Source organism: Spermophilus citellus, assembly GCF_964194105.1.
Source record: "Spermophilus citellus genome assembly, chromosome: X".
NCBI lineage: Eukaryota > Metazoa > Chordata > Mammalia > Rodentia > Sciuridae > Spermophilus > Spermophilus citellus.
Window position 1 is genome coordinate 148,396,720 of NC_138190.1, and position 12,178 is coordinate 148,408,897.

Below are 12,178 nucleotides of genomic sequence, written 5' to 3' on the forward strand. Positions count from 1 at the left end.
GTTGTTGATGGACATTTATATTTATTTATTTATTTTTATGTGGTGCTAAATATCGAACCCAGTGCCTCAAACATGATAGGGAAGAACTCGACCACTGAGCCACAACCCCACCATTCTTATTGAAATGTCGTGTTTTTGTTGTGTTGTAAGTGCTTTTTGGTGTGTTGTAACTTTCTCTTTTGGATATTAGACGGCTGTCAGATATACAGTGAAATTATATTTGAACAAGCCTGATCTGTTTCCAGTCTGGTGATATTATGAATAAAAACTGCTATAAACAAACATCATGAAAAACTGATTTTGTGAATATATATTTTCAGTTCACTCAAGATAATTAATTACCTGGGAGTGGAACTGGTGGGTTACAGAACCTACAAGTGTTTCATTTCATAAGCAATTGCAACAAGTTTTACCAAAGCAGCTTTACCGTGTTACCACTGTCCCCAACAATGTATGAGAATTGTATCTGCTCCATGTCCTTGCCAATACTTGATGTTCTCAGCCTTTCAATTTCAGCCCTTATGAGGGGTACCTTCTTGGGGTATTGATTTGAATTTCTCTTGGTGACTAATGACGTTGAGCATCTTTTCATGTACTTATTGGCCACTCAAACATCTTTTTTTCCCAATTCTTTATTTTTAAATTGACAAATAGAAATTGTAAATATTGGTCATGTACAACGTGTTGTTTTGAAATGTGTTTACATTGTACAATGGCTAGATTGAGCTCACTGACAGATGCATTACCTCCCATAGTTATCATTTTCCTGTGGTGAGAATATGTAAAATCTACACTCATAGCAATTTTCAAATATGTAATACATTGGTGTTAGCTACACTTCCCATGTTACACAATAGAACTCCTCAGCGTCTTCCAGTCTCACTCAGATTTTGCATTCTTTGATCAACGTCTCTCCAAACCCTGCCCCTAAGCTTCTATTGCCATCTCCCACCTACTTTTATGAGTTAAAACATTTTTAGATTCCATGTATAAGTGAGATCATGTGGTATTTGTCTTTCTGTGCTGGCTTGTTTCACATAATGTTTTTCAGCAGTTCCATCCATGTTGTGTCAAGTGTAGAATTTCATTTGTGTGTGTGCGTGTGTGTGTGTGTGTGTGTGTGTGTGTGTGTGTGTGTGTGTGTCTGAATAGCATTCCATTGTGGATATGTACCATGTTTTCTTTATCCATTCATCCATTCTTTGGTATCCAGCTTGACTCCATATCTAAGCTACTGTGAGCAATTCAACAATAGACAAGAGCATACAGGTATCTCTTTGGTATGCTAATATCATCTCCTTTGGAAATATAACCAGAAGTGGGATAGCTGGATCATAGGGTAGATTTGTTTTTAATTTTTAGAGGAATCTCCATATTGTTCTACATAATTGCTGTAAATAATTTACACCAGCCAACAGTAATATAGAGGTTCCTTTTTTTTTCCCCCCTGTGGTACTGAGGATTGAACCCAGGGCCTTGCACATGCTAGACAAGCGCTCTATCATTGAGCCACAACCCCAGCCCAGGAGTCCCTTTCTCTGCATGTCCTCACCAGCATTTGTCCCCTTTTGTCTTTTTGCTAATAGCCATTCTAACTGGAGCAAGATGGTATCTCACTGTGGTTTTGATTTTCACTTCCCTGATGATTAGTGGTGCTAAGCCTTTCCTATACCTGTTGGCCATTTGTGTATCTTCCTTTGAGGAATGTCCATGCAGGTCTATTACCCATTCTTTAATCCATTACTTGCTGTTTTGCTAATGAGTTGTTTGAGTTCCTTATATATTATGGGTATTAACCCTTTGTCAGGTATATAGTTTGCAAATATTTTTTTCTCCATTCTGTAGGTTGTCTCTTTACTCTGTTGATTGTTTCCCTTGCTGCCTGTACTTTTCTTTGATACATGATTTTTAAAAATTATTGATTCAATCTCAATGCTCATTATTGATCTCTTCAGGTTTTTTATTTATTCATGATCAAATCTTGGTAAGGTGTGTGTGTCCAGGAATTTACCAATTGGTTCCAGATTATCAAATTTCTGGCATATAATTGTTCATAATACTTGCTAATATAAATCCTTTGTATTTCTTCGGTGTCAGTTCTAATTTCTCCTGTTTCATCTCTAACTTTATTTGAGTCTTCTTTTTCCCTAATTAGTCCAGCTGAGAGCTTGCCAATTTTGTTTACCTTGTCAGAGAATCAGCTCTTCATTTTGTTGATCTTTTGTAATTTTATCTCTATTTCATTTATTCCTGCTCTGATCTTTATTATTTCTATCCTTTTACTAATTTTGGGTTTGTCTTGTTTTTCTAGTTCTTTGAGGTGTGTGATAGGTCATTTGTATGAGGTCTTTTCTGCTTTTCTAAAAAAAAAAATTAGTTGTAGATGGACACAATACCTTTATTTTATCCACTTATTTTTTACGTGGTGCTGAGAATCGAACCCAGTGCCTCACATGTGCTAAGGGGCTGCTTCACCACTGAGCCCCAGCCCCAGCCCCAGACCACCTTTCTGATTTTTTGATGTAGGTGTCAACTGCAATACACTTCTCTCTTAGTAGTGCTTTTGTCATATCTCATAGATTTTGGTATTTGTGTTTCCATTTTTATTTCTTTGAAGAAATTTTAAAATTTCCTTTTTAATTCCTTCCTTGACCCATTGGTTGTTCAGGAGTGAGTCGTTTAATTTCTGTGTTTGTACAGTTTCCAAAGTCTTCCTTGTTATTGGTTTCTAATTTTGTTGCCCTGTAATCAGAAAAGATGCTTGATATGATATCAATGTTTCAGCAGTACAGGGTGCCCCATGTCCAGGTTTGTCCCAAATCCACAGTTGGTTTGTTGTCTGTCATGAACTTGCAGAGTGTCTGAGAAGAATAGTCTGAACTTGCTAGCATCCACCTGTGACAAAGTTAGGCTCACATACCTCATTCACATTCACTGTACTTTGTTAAAGTACCATGTGATTCTGCCAGGATTTGGGCCTCACTGTGAAGTCAATAACCCCAGGCTCCTATGCCAAAACTTGGCACCTACCTCCCTTTTCTTTCCCCCAGCAGACAATTACTCTCTCCATGTTGTGCTTCCTGGGGTTGAGGGAGGAAAGGGTGGACAGTCCCATGCTCACCAACGCTACAATGCTGGATAACATCTGGAGCCCACAACCTGCTGAGACCAACCCAACATTGGGGTAGGACCAAGACTCACTCTGCTATGCGCTTTCTACTGCTGTGGCATACTCATGGCCCAAGACCACTGCAACAGGTCACAGGTGATGTTGGCCAAAATAGAGGTCTGATTAGTAGGGGCTGAGTCTACGCTGGCATTGGGGTGGGTCCAGAGGCTCTGTTTTCAGGCAGTGGCCTGGGGGTGGATGCTCTTAGGATCTTCTCAGTGTCGGTTTCACAAGCCTGGCACTGAGTTCCAAGACACGGTCCTGTGCTCCCTTTCCTGCCCTGTCTTTCAGAGGAAGTGGTTTTGCTTCTCACTCTGCTGCCCAAGGTTGGGGTAGTGTTGGTGGGGCAGTCCCTTGGATGTCCAAGCTGATCCTAAGCTGGACCACACTTGGGTTATTTTAGTCAGCTTTTTCACTGCTGTGACTAAAGGGCCCAACAAGAACAACTGTAGAAGAGGAAAAGTTTATTTGGGGGCTCACGGTTTCAGAGGTCTTAGTCGACAGAAGGCCGGCTGCATTCCCCGGGGCTCAAGGTGAGGTAAGGCATCATGGCAGAAGAGAGTGGGAGAGGGAAGCAGCTCACATGGTGATCAGGAAGCAGAGAGAGAGAGAGTCCACTCTCCAGATACAAAATATATACCCCACAGCTATACCTCAATTCCCGCCTCCTCCAGCCTCACCCTACCACTTCAGTTACCACTCAGTTAATCCGGATCAGGGGATTAATTCACTGGTTGGGTTAAGGTTCTCACAACCCAACCATTTCTCCTCTGAACCTTCGTGCACTGTCTCACACCTGAGCTTTTGGGAGACACCTCACTTCCAAACCAAAACATGGGTCTTTCAGATGCAGGGATCTGCACTGTTTAAGGGGTGCAACAACTATCATGCCACAGATGACAGTGATGTGGGCTGAAACGAGTTTGTCCCGAAGATGCCAGGGTTCCGGTCTAGAGCTCCATCTGAGAGCTCTGGCCTGGGTATAGGAGGCCTCTGTTTTCTCCCTGGTGCTGGGTCTCATGGCTGTGGACCAGCCACTGAGTTCAAAGTCTTGTGCTAGTTGCTCTGTCCTGTTCTCCAGGAGGTGGAGTCTTGGTACTTTTTCTGCTGCCTAAGGCTGGAGGAGCGGTAGTGGAAACAATCCCTTGGCCTCTTTGGCTAACCCAATTCCAGCAACTCAGTTTATGGGGACTGCTAGCCTTGGGACAGGAATCATGGGGCTCTGCCAGGTTTCACCTTGGCAGGACTAGTAGTAGGTTTCAAGTCTAAGATCTGGACTTAAGTCCCTCTCCCTCCTCCAAGTGGGAGGCTTCTCTCCCTATGTTGCACTGTTTGAAGTTGGGGTAGGAGTGATGCAGGCAACTCTTTCCTTCCTGCCTTCTTTGACACATCTTCTTATAACTAAACCTAGCACTGTGGTTTTATGGTGTCTCAGCTGGCTTCCTTAGCTCTTGTGAAGGTAGTTTGGTGCATAAACAGCTGTTTAAATTTGTGGCTCCTTTAGGGAGATGATCACTGGACATCTTACTCAGCTACCAACCTTGCACTCCTGGCATAAGCCCTACTTGCATATATTAACACGCGCACACGCACACAACATGTGCGCGCACACACACACACGTTGTATATTGATGGTGTCAGTCCAGTTAGGAGATACGTACTACACGGTAACTTAAACAGGGAATATTAATATAAAGAATTGGGGGTGCTGAGGTTGTGGCTCAGCGGTAGAGCGCTCGCCTAGCACTTGCGAGGCCCTGGGTTCGATCCTCAGCACCACATAAAAATAAATAAATAAATAAATAAATAAATAAATACACGCATTATGTCAAACTACAACTAAAAAATAAATATTTTTTAAAAAGGGGGCTGGGGATGTGCCTCAAGCGGTAACGGGCTCGCCTGGCATACACGGGGCTCTGGGTTCGACCCTCAGCACCACATAAAAATAAAATAAAGATGTTGTGTCCACCGAAAACTGAAAAATAAATATTAAAATAAAATTCTCTCTCTTCTCTTTATTTATTTGTTTTTTAGGTGTAGATGGACACAACACATTGCCTTTATTTTTATGTGGTGCTGAGGATCGAACCCGGGTCCTGCCCGTGCTAGGTGAGCGCTCTACCGCTGAGCCACAATCCCAGCCCCGTCTCTCTTCTCTCTCTCTCCCTCCCTCTCTTTAAAAAATGGGGGGGGGGCTGGGGATGTGGCTCAAGTGGTAGCGTGCTCACCTAGCATGTGTGAGGGGCACTGGGTTCAATTCTTAGCACCCCATAAAAATTAAAAAAAGATATTGTGTCCACCTAAAACTAAAAAAAATATATTAAAAAAAAGAATTGGGAACTGTGGCAAAATAGTGAGTGTGCAAAATAGAAATAGTGAGCACAAAAGGAAAATCAGTATAGTGCCCTAGGGCTGAGGCCAAATAGGTAAGGAAGGATAAACCTGGATAAACTTGGAAGGGGTTCAGACCTTCAAGAATGAGTGGCGTGCTTCAGCCACCTGGTAGCAGAGCCGTTTCCTTGTTTGGCCAGGCCGAATCTGACCTGGAGTTTCTGAGCAAACAACAGACCACCCTCTGGAACGGAGGGAGGGAGGCAGGCAATTAGCAACTGATAGCCTGAGTGCGTCATGGAAGTCCGGGTGTCCATGAGAGCAGGAAGACTTCAGAGCACATGGGTTGCACGAGGTGGGTGTGAGGAGTGAGAACTTGCAGAAAGAATGTCTTCTCAGTGTGTATCACTGCAGATGTAGGAGGCTAGTGTGCAGGTCAAGAAGGGGCTTGCCCAGAGAGTCTGAGCAGGTAAGGTTACACACAGCAGTTGTAGATAGGCAGCTGCATGCAGGATATGATGTGGGCTCTGGTTTATCATGTCAAGAGGCCTATGGAAAGGTTATCACCACACTGAAGCTACAAAGTGGCAGAGGGACCAAATTCTGACTGAGAGGCTGAAGTTGCCTCTACCAGACGTCTTCACACTCACAGTACAGAACCCAGCCAGGGCCAGAAACAGCAGGAAAAGGTCTTCCTCTTTCAGCATCCTTGCGGCACTCTCTTCAGAGAAAGCTTAACATTGTGCTTACTATAAAGGAAGGGGGATTCTTATATATCAAGAGCATACAGAAAGGTACATTGGGAACTGAGAGGCAATGAATTGGTAACTTGACGTATACATAGCTGGTTTGAGTTTAATAAGTGATAACTTCACATCCAGATTCCAGGGGATATTGGTCTCCAGTTTTCTTATAATGAGTTTTGTCACATTTTGGTATCATCCTGACCTGGCAAAATTCAGTTTCCCAAAGAGTTTGTGCAATAATGCTGCATTCTTAAATTGTAAGGGTGCTCCATCTGATTACAGTGCCCATCATCTTTTGTTTATACCATAATTCTCAAATATTTGTTAGAGTTTACCAGGGAAATTCTCTAAAAATGGAGTTTACTTCTGGGGAGAGTTTTGGATATTAAATTTAACCTTTCTTCATCTATAGAGAGCTAGTAAGATTTTTGTTTTACCTTTAGTTGGTGGCTCTTTCCAGAAATTTGTACATTTTATCTAAGTTTTCAAATTTGTAGTCATAAATTCATTCATGATATTTTTCTTATTATTTTCACATCTATAGATTCTTTAGTAATTCCAGATTCTTTATATTGGTAAATCTCACTCTATGTTTTTCTTTTTCCTGTTCAGACTAAGAATTTTTCAATTTGTTTGGTCACTTCAAATAGCCATCTTTTTGTTCTAATCCATCAAATACATCTTCTATTCAATCACTGAGCTCTCTTTACTTGGAAAATATATCAACTAATAAGAGGGATGGCTTTTTGTATCAAATAAATTATTGCTTTGTTTTCTTTCCCTCACTCCCAGGCCTCTATTGCCTCACATCAAAACAGGAAAAAGAAAAGAAAAGTTACACAATAATATGATGGCATCACTTTGTGCAAAAGCCCAGGAATAGTCTTATTTTAATCAAAAGAACATTACACAGCTATTTGCTAGTTTGTAATAGACTTTACTGGATGCTTCCTGCTAGTGGCCTTAGAAAACAACATCATCTAATATAAAAAGTTTAATACTAGATTCCATGTGGCCTTGAGCAAATCACAGAGCTTTGTCACTATTTTTTCTTATTTATAAAGTAAGATAATAATAGCTGTACTACTTGCCTCATAGGAATATAACATAGAGGGTCAATAAGATATTACATATGAAAATGTTCATAAACTATATATCTCCGTTTGAAGCCAAGAGATTGCAGTTGTGATCCATTAAAAAAGTTATCTTTAGGAAAAAATGTACACAGAAATTACATTGGATTTCTGTTCTCAGGTACAAACAATGAGTCAAACTATTAGGGAAACCTGATTTTAAAACCTCTCTGCTACTTATGAGCCCTGTGGCACATTTAATTTAACTTTCAAGTTTCCTTGCATGTAAAAGGAAGTTAATGACACCTTCCCTTCTGAAATGTCAAAAGGAGTGAATGAAATATTTGTGGAAGTACCTAGCACAGCACTGGAAGCTTCTGGAAGTAAAAATGGGGGATCAAGACTCTGGTGGAGACTATGCTTCCACACCCTATTCTCCCTCTGGGCATAGCTCTTCCAAGCCTGGGAGGAAGCACTGTTACATTCTTTCATTTGATTTTCATAGTATCCCTATGGGATCCACTAAGCAGGTGTTACTATGCTCATTTTACATATGAGAAAACTAAGAATACTGGCTTTGATTGTGCTCTGTACTAAAACCAATAAACACTGTCTGATACCCAAGAAGAGAACCATTGGATGTTTATTTCTCTTTGCAAAGAACATCTTTGGCAGTGTCTGCTAAAGCTGAGCATACCCATACTTATGACCCAGAAATTCCATTCTTAAGATTATATCAAACAGAAGTGAATATAGATGTTCACCAAAAGACAATGGAATAGAATGTTCAAAGCAGTAGTATTTGTAGTGCTTCCAAACTGGAAATTACTCAAATATTCACCAACAGTACAATGGATAAATAAATTGTGCTGTGCTCACAAAATCAAATGCTATACAGCACCAAGGATGAATAAACGACTGCTGAACAATGCTGTCCTTTAATATTAAATGAAAGAAACAAGACACAAAAGACTAGATATGTAGAAATGTGTGAAGATGCATGTAGAAACATATAGATGTCAATGTGTGTGTAGTAGATATGATGATTCCATTTATATAAAGTTTTGTTTTTCATAAACAGCAAATACTTATCTTTGGCAACAGAAGTTGGGATAGTAGTTACCCTTGGGTAGGAGAAAGAGTGTGACTGGAGAGGGCCATGAGGAAAGGTTATGGGCTTCTAGTTAATTACTTATTTATATGGATGGTAGCGATAGAGATATGATCCCATCATGAAATTCATCATTATTTGTCTGCTTTTGTGTGTTTGTGTGTGTGTGTGTGTGTGTGTGTATGTGTGTGTATTATACTTCAATAAAAAGTTAATTTGCCTTAGCCAAAACAGAAATCCATTATCTCAGCTAGGGTTTTCCACTGGCTTCCCATGGTGCTCACAAAAAATCCAAAGTCCTTACTGTGGCCTGCATGGTTACACATCATCTGACCCCTGGCAATTTCCTTTGTATCACTTCCTCCACTGTTATTCCCCTTGCTTACTCACCACCAGCCATGTGACCTTCTTGCTGATCTGCAAACACAATAAAATGCCTTTCCACCCCAAGGCTTTGTACTTGCTATTCCCTCTGCCTGGAATGTTCTTCCCTTAGCTGGTTGAATTGCTGGTCTCTCATCATTCAGGTACCAGCTCCAATGTCACTTCAAAAAATCCTTCACTCAGCACTCCATCTGAAATAGATTTCCCAGGCATGCTTAAACATATAACACCAATTTTTCTTCCTACCATCTGCAACTAGCTGAAATTATTTATATATTTATTTCTAGTTTATCGTTTATCTTCCTCGAGAGAACATAAGGGGATCATGTCTGCCATGTTCATCATTGTGTGTTTAGTGCCTAACACACTTTCTAGCTTGTAGCACATGCTCATATAAATGTTAGTATTTAATGAATTAATTAAGATCTTTGGGTGAACTGTCCAGTAGCTACTATAGCTGGCATCTCTCTCACAAAGGGAGACACATGAGAAGTTATAAGTCATTGAAAAGAAAGCTTTGTTAATACAGCCTACCATGCCTATCTCAGCTTGACGAGGGGCAAGCTCAAATCTTTCCCCAATGCTTCCATGAGCTTTGACCAATAAGGACGTACTCTATGAAATATGCTTTAGATAAAACATCATATCTTAAGATGGGGAAAAACCAACTGGAACTTAACTTCTATCCCCTATCCCCAGGTTCTCCAGAGAGAAACAAAATATGATCAGCAGGCAGAAGAGCTCCTCTCTCCAATCCTGTGCATCTAAGAGAATGTTGACATATTGTCAGCTCATCTGCAGAACAAGTAGTGAATGCAGAGAAAACCATTATATAAAGTAGTTCAATAAACAACAGATGTCTTTATTGTGTGTTTGAGATCTTTCTTTCTCACAATTCCACGTTAGGTACAACAACTATGACCGAGCTGTCATCAATACTGTGCCTTATGATGTCGTTCATCGTTGGTATACAGCACACCGGACTCTAACAATTGAGTTGAGGAGACCTGAGAATGAGCTTTGGGTCAAACTAAAGCCTGGGAGGGTATGTCCTAAACTCTAAAGATATCAAATAAGCTTGTTACACAGAAGCAGTGAAGAAAGCCAGGCATGGTGGCACAAACCTGTAATCCCAGTGACTCTGGAGGCTGAGGCAGGAGGACTGTAAGTTCAAGGCCAGCCTCAGGAAGTTAGTGAGACCCTGTCTCAAAAATTTAAAAACTGGTGGGCTAGGGTTTAGCACAGTGGTAGAGTGCTTGCCTAGCATGTGTGAGGCACTGAATTCAATCCTCAGCACCACATAAAAATAAGTAAAACAAAGGTAAAAAAAAAATCCTTTAAAAAAATGAAAAGGGCTGGGGATGGAGCTCAGTGGTAAAGCAGCCCGGGTTCAATCCCTAGTACCAAAAAAATTTAAAAAATGGAAATAAAAATAAACAAATCAATCAATAATGGTACTTGTTTAGTATGTGTCGTGTTGTTGCAAAGGAAACAGAGGGGGGAAAAAAAAGTCCTAGGTGCTGGCTGTGGTCCTGCCACTCACTCACTGAATGACCTGGGAGCAGGCCCCACCCCATCTCTGACATCTGTGACTCTATGTGAATGACGATGGGTTTTAACTGCATGATCCCTGAGTCCCTCCACCTTCATGATTCCATTTTTTTTCATCTTTATTTCCTCTGGATGGAGAATATCTTCATAAAACATAATAAAATAGCTTAACCCTTTGAGAAAGTATAGAGTGAGAAGTAGAAAAGAAAACGAAAGAATCGAATTACATGATTTGCTTTGAAAAGAGGACAATTATTCAAGAAACACAAACCCCTCAAGTGCAGAGCCCATTTATTACCTACTATTGCCTTTGCAACTTCCATTTATCCTGCTACAGGGTTACACCCGTCTGGGCTTCCAAAAGTCTGCTTAATTTAAAAATAAAAATATCGCACAAAATATAACCATAGAACCACCTAACGCTTTGTTTTTTAAATGATCTCTTCTGATTTAGGGTTCTTTGGGTTTACGCTTGTTCTGATGATGTTTTCTCTTTTTATTCATTCACAGGTCCTATTTATAGACAACTGGAGAGTCCTACATGGCAGGGAATCCTTCACTGGCTACCGCCAACTGTGTGGCTGCTACTTAACAAGAGATGATGTCTTAAATACTGCTCGTCGCTTGGGGCTCCAGGCTTAAATTTGACAGCATTGGGATTAAGAACATACCTGCCACCTTGGCTACCAGAATTTCATATCAGCAGAATAATATTGTGTGAAAATCTACTTCATATTGTCTCTCTATCCCATCCCATGAAACAGAAGCGGCCCCTTTCTCTAGCATGGGAACATGTTACAGAGAGGGGGGCTTCTGTCAACCATCTAGTGGGATAGATCTTTCCCCCAAGCTATAACATGAGCTCACATTTTCTAAACCTTTTTAGATAATTTTGGTAACTATACTTCAGAAACATAGAGAATTCCTTTGATTCTCCATATTGAAATCAAAGCAATACTGAGTAGGTAAATTTTCCTTCTGACTAGGACAGTTAGAATGAAATCCATTCTAGAAATAACACTGATAAATCAACAATTCACCTAAATTTTGGTCTTAATATCCACAAGGGAGAACATGTGGTACTTGTTTTTCTATCTGATCCACTTCCCTTAACATAATGTCCTCTAATCCCATCTATTTTTATACGAATGATAGGATTCTTTTATGACTGGATAGTATTCCATTGCACATATGTATGGCATTCCCTTTACCCATTCATCTGTTCATGGGCATCTAGGTTGATTCCATATCTTGGCTATTGTGAATAATGCAGCAATAAACGAGACCATGCTAGGATCTCTTTGGTGTGCTCATAATAATTTCCTTTGGATACATGCCCAGAAGTGAGGTAGCTGCATCATATGGGAGATCTACCTTTAATTGCGTAAAGATCCTCCATACCGTCTTTCATAATCACTGTACCAACTTACATTTCCATCAGCAATGTATGAGAGTTCCTTTTCCTCCACATCCTCACCAACATTTGTTTTTTTTCTTTTTCTTTGACAACTGACCTCTTAGAGGGGTCAGGCGTAGCGCTGCCTGGCATTTCTGATATGATTGGTGTTGCTCAGCATATTTTCACATCTCTGTTGGCCATCTGAATGTCTTCCTTTGAGTCACATTGACCTAGGTCTATTGCCCTTTTTTTTTAAGAGAGAGAGAGAGAATTTTTTAAAAATATTTATTTATTTATTTATTTAAGTTTTCGGTGGACACAACATCTTTGTTTGTATGTGGTGCTGAGGATCGAACCCGGGCCACACGCATGACAGGCGAGCGCGCTACCGCTTGAGCCACATCCCCAGCC

At 40.5% G+C, this 12,178-nt stretch overlaps 1 protein-coding gene and 1 long non-coding RNA gene across 4 annotated transcripts in view; one reads left to right on the forward strand and one right to left on the reverse strand.

Annotated features, from left to right (window-relative positions):
• CLIC2 (chloride intracellular channel 2) overlaps nt 1-12,178 on the reverse strand; it is a 67,899-nt gene that overhangs the window by 44,671 nt on the left and 11,050 nt on the right. The window lies entirely within an intron of this gene.
• On the forward strand, nt 9,126-11,664 carry LOC308639996. Its single transcript, XR_014020146.1, has 2 exons — nt 9,126-9,862; nt 10,879-11,664. It is a non-coding gene; the product is annotated as an uncharacterized lncRNA (long non-coding RNA).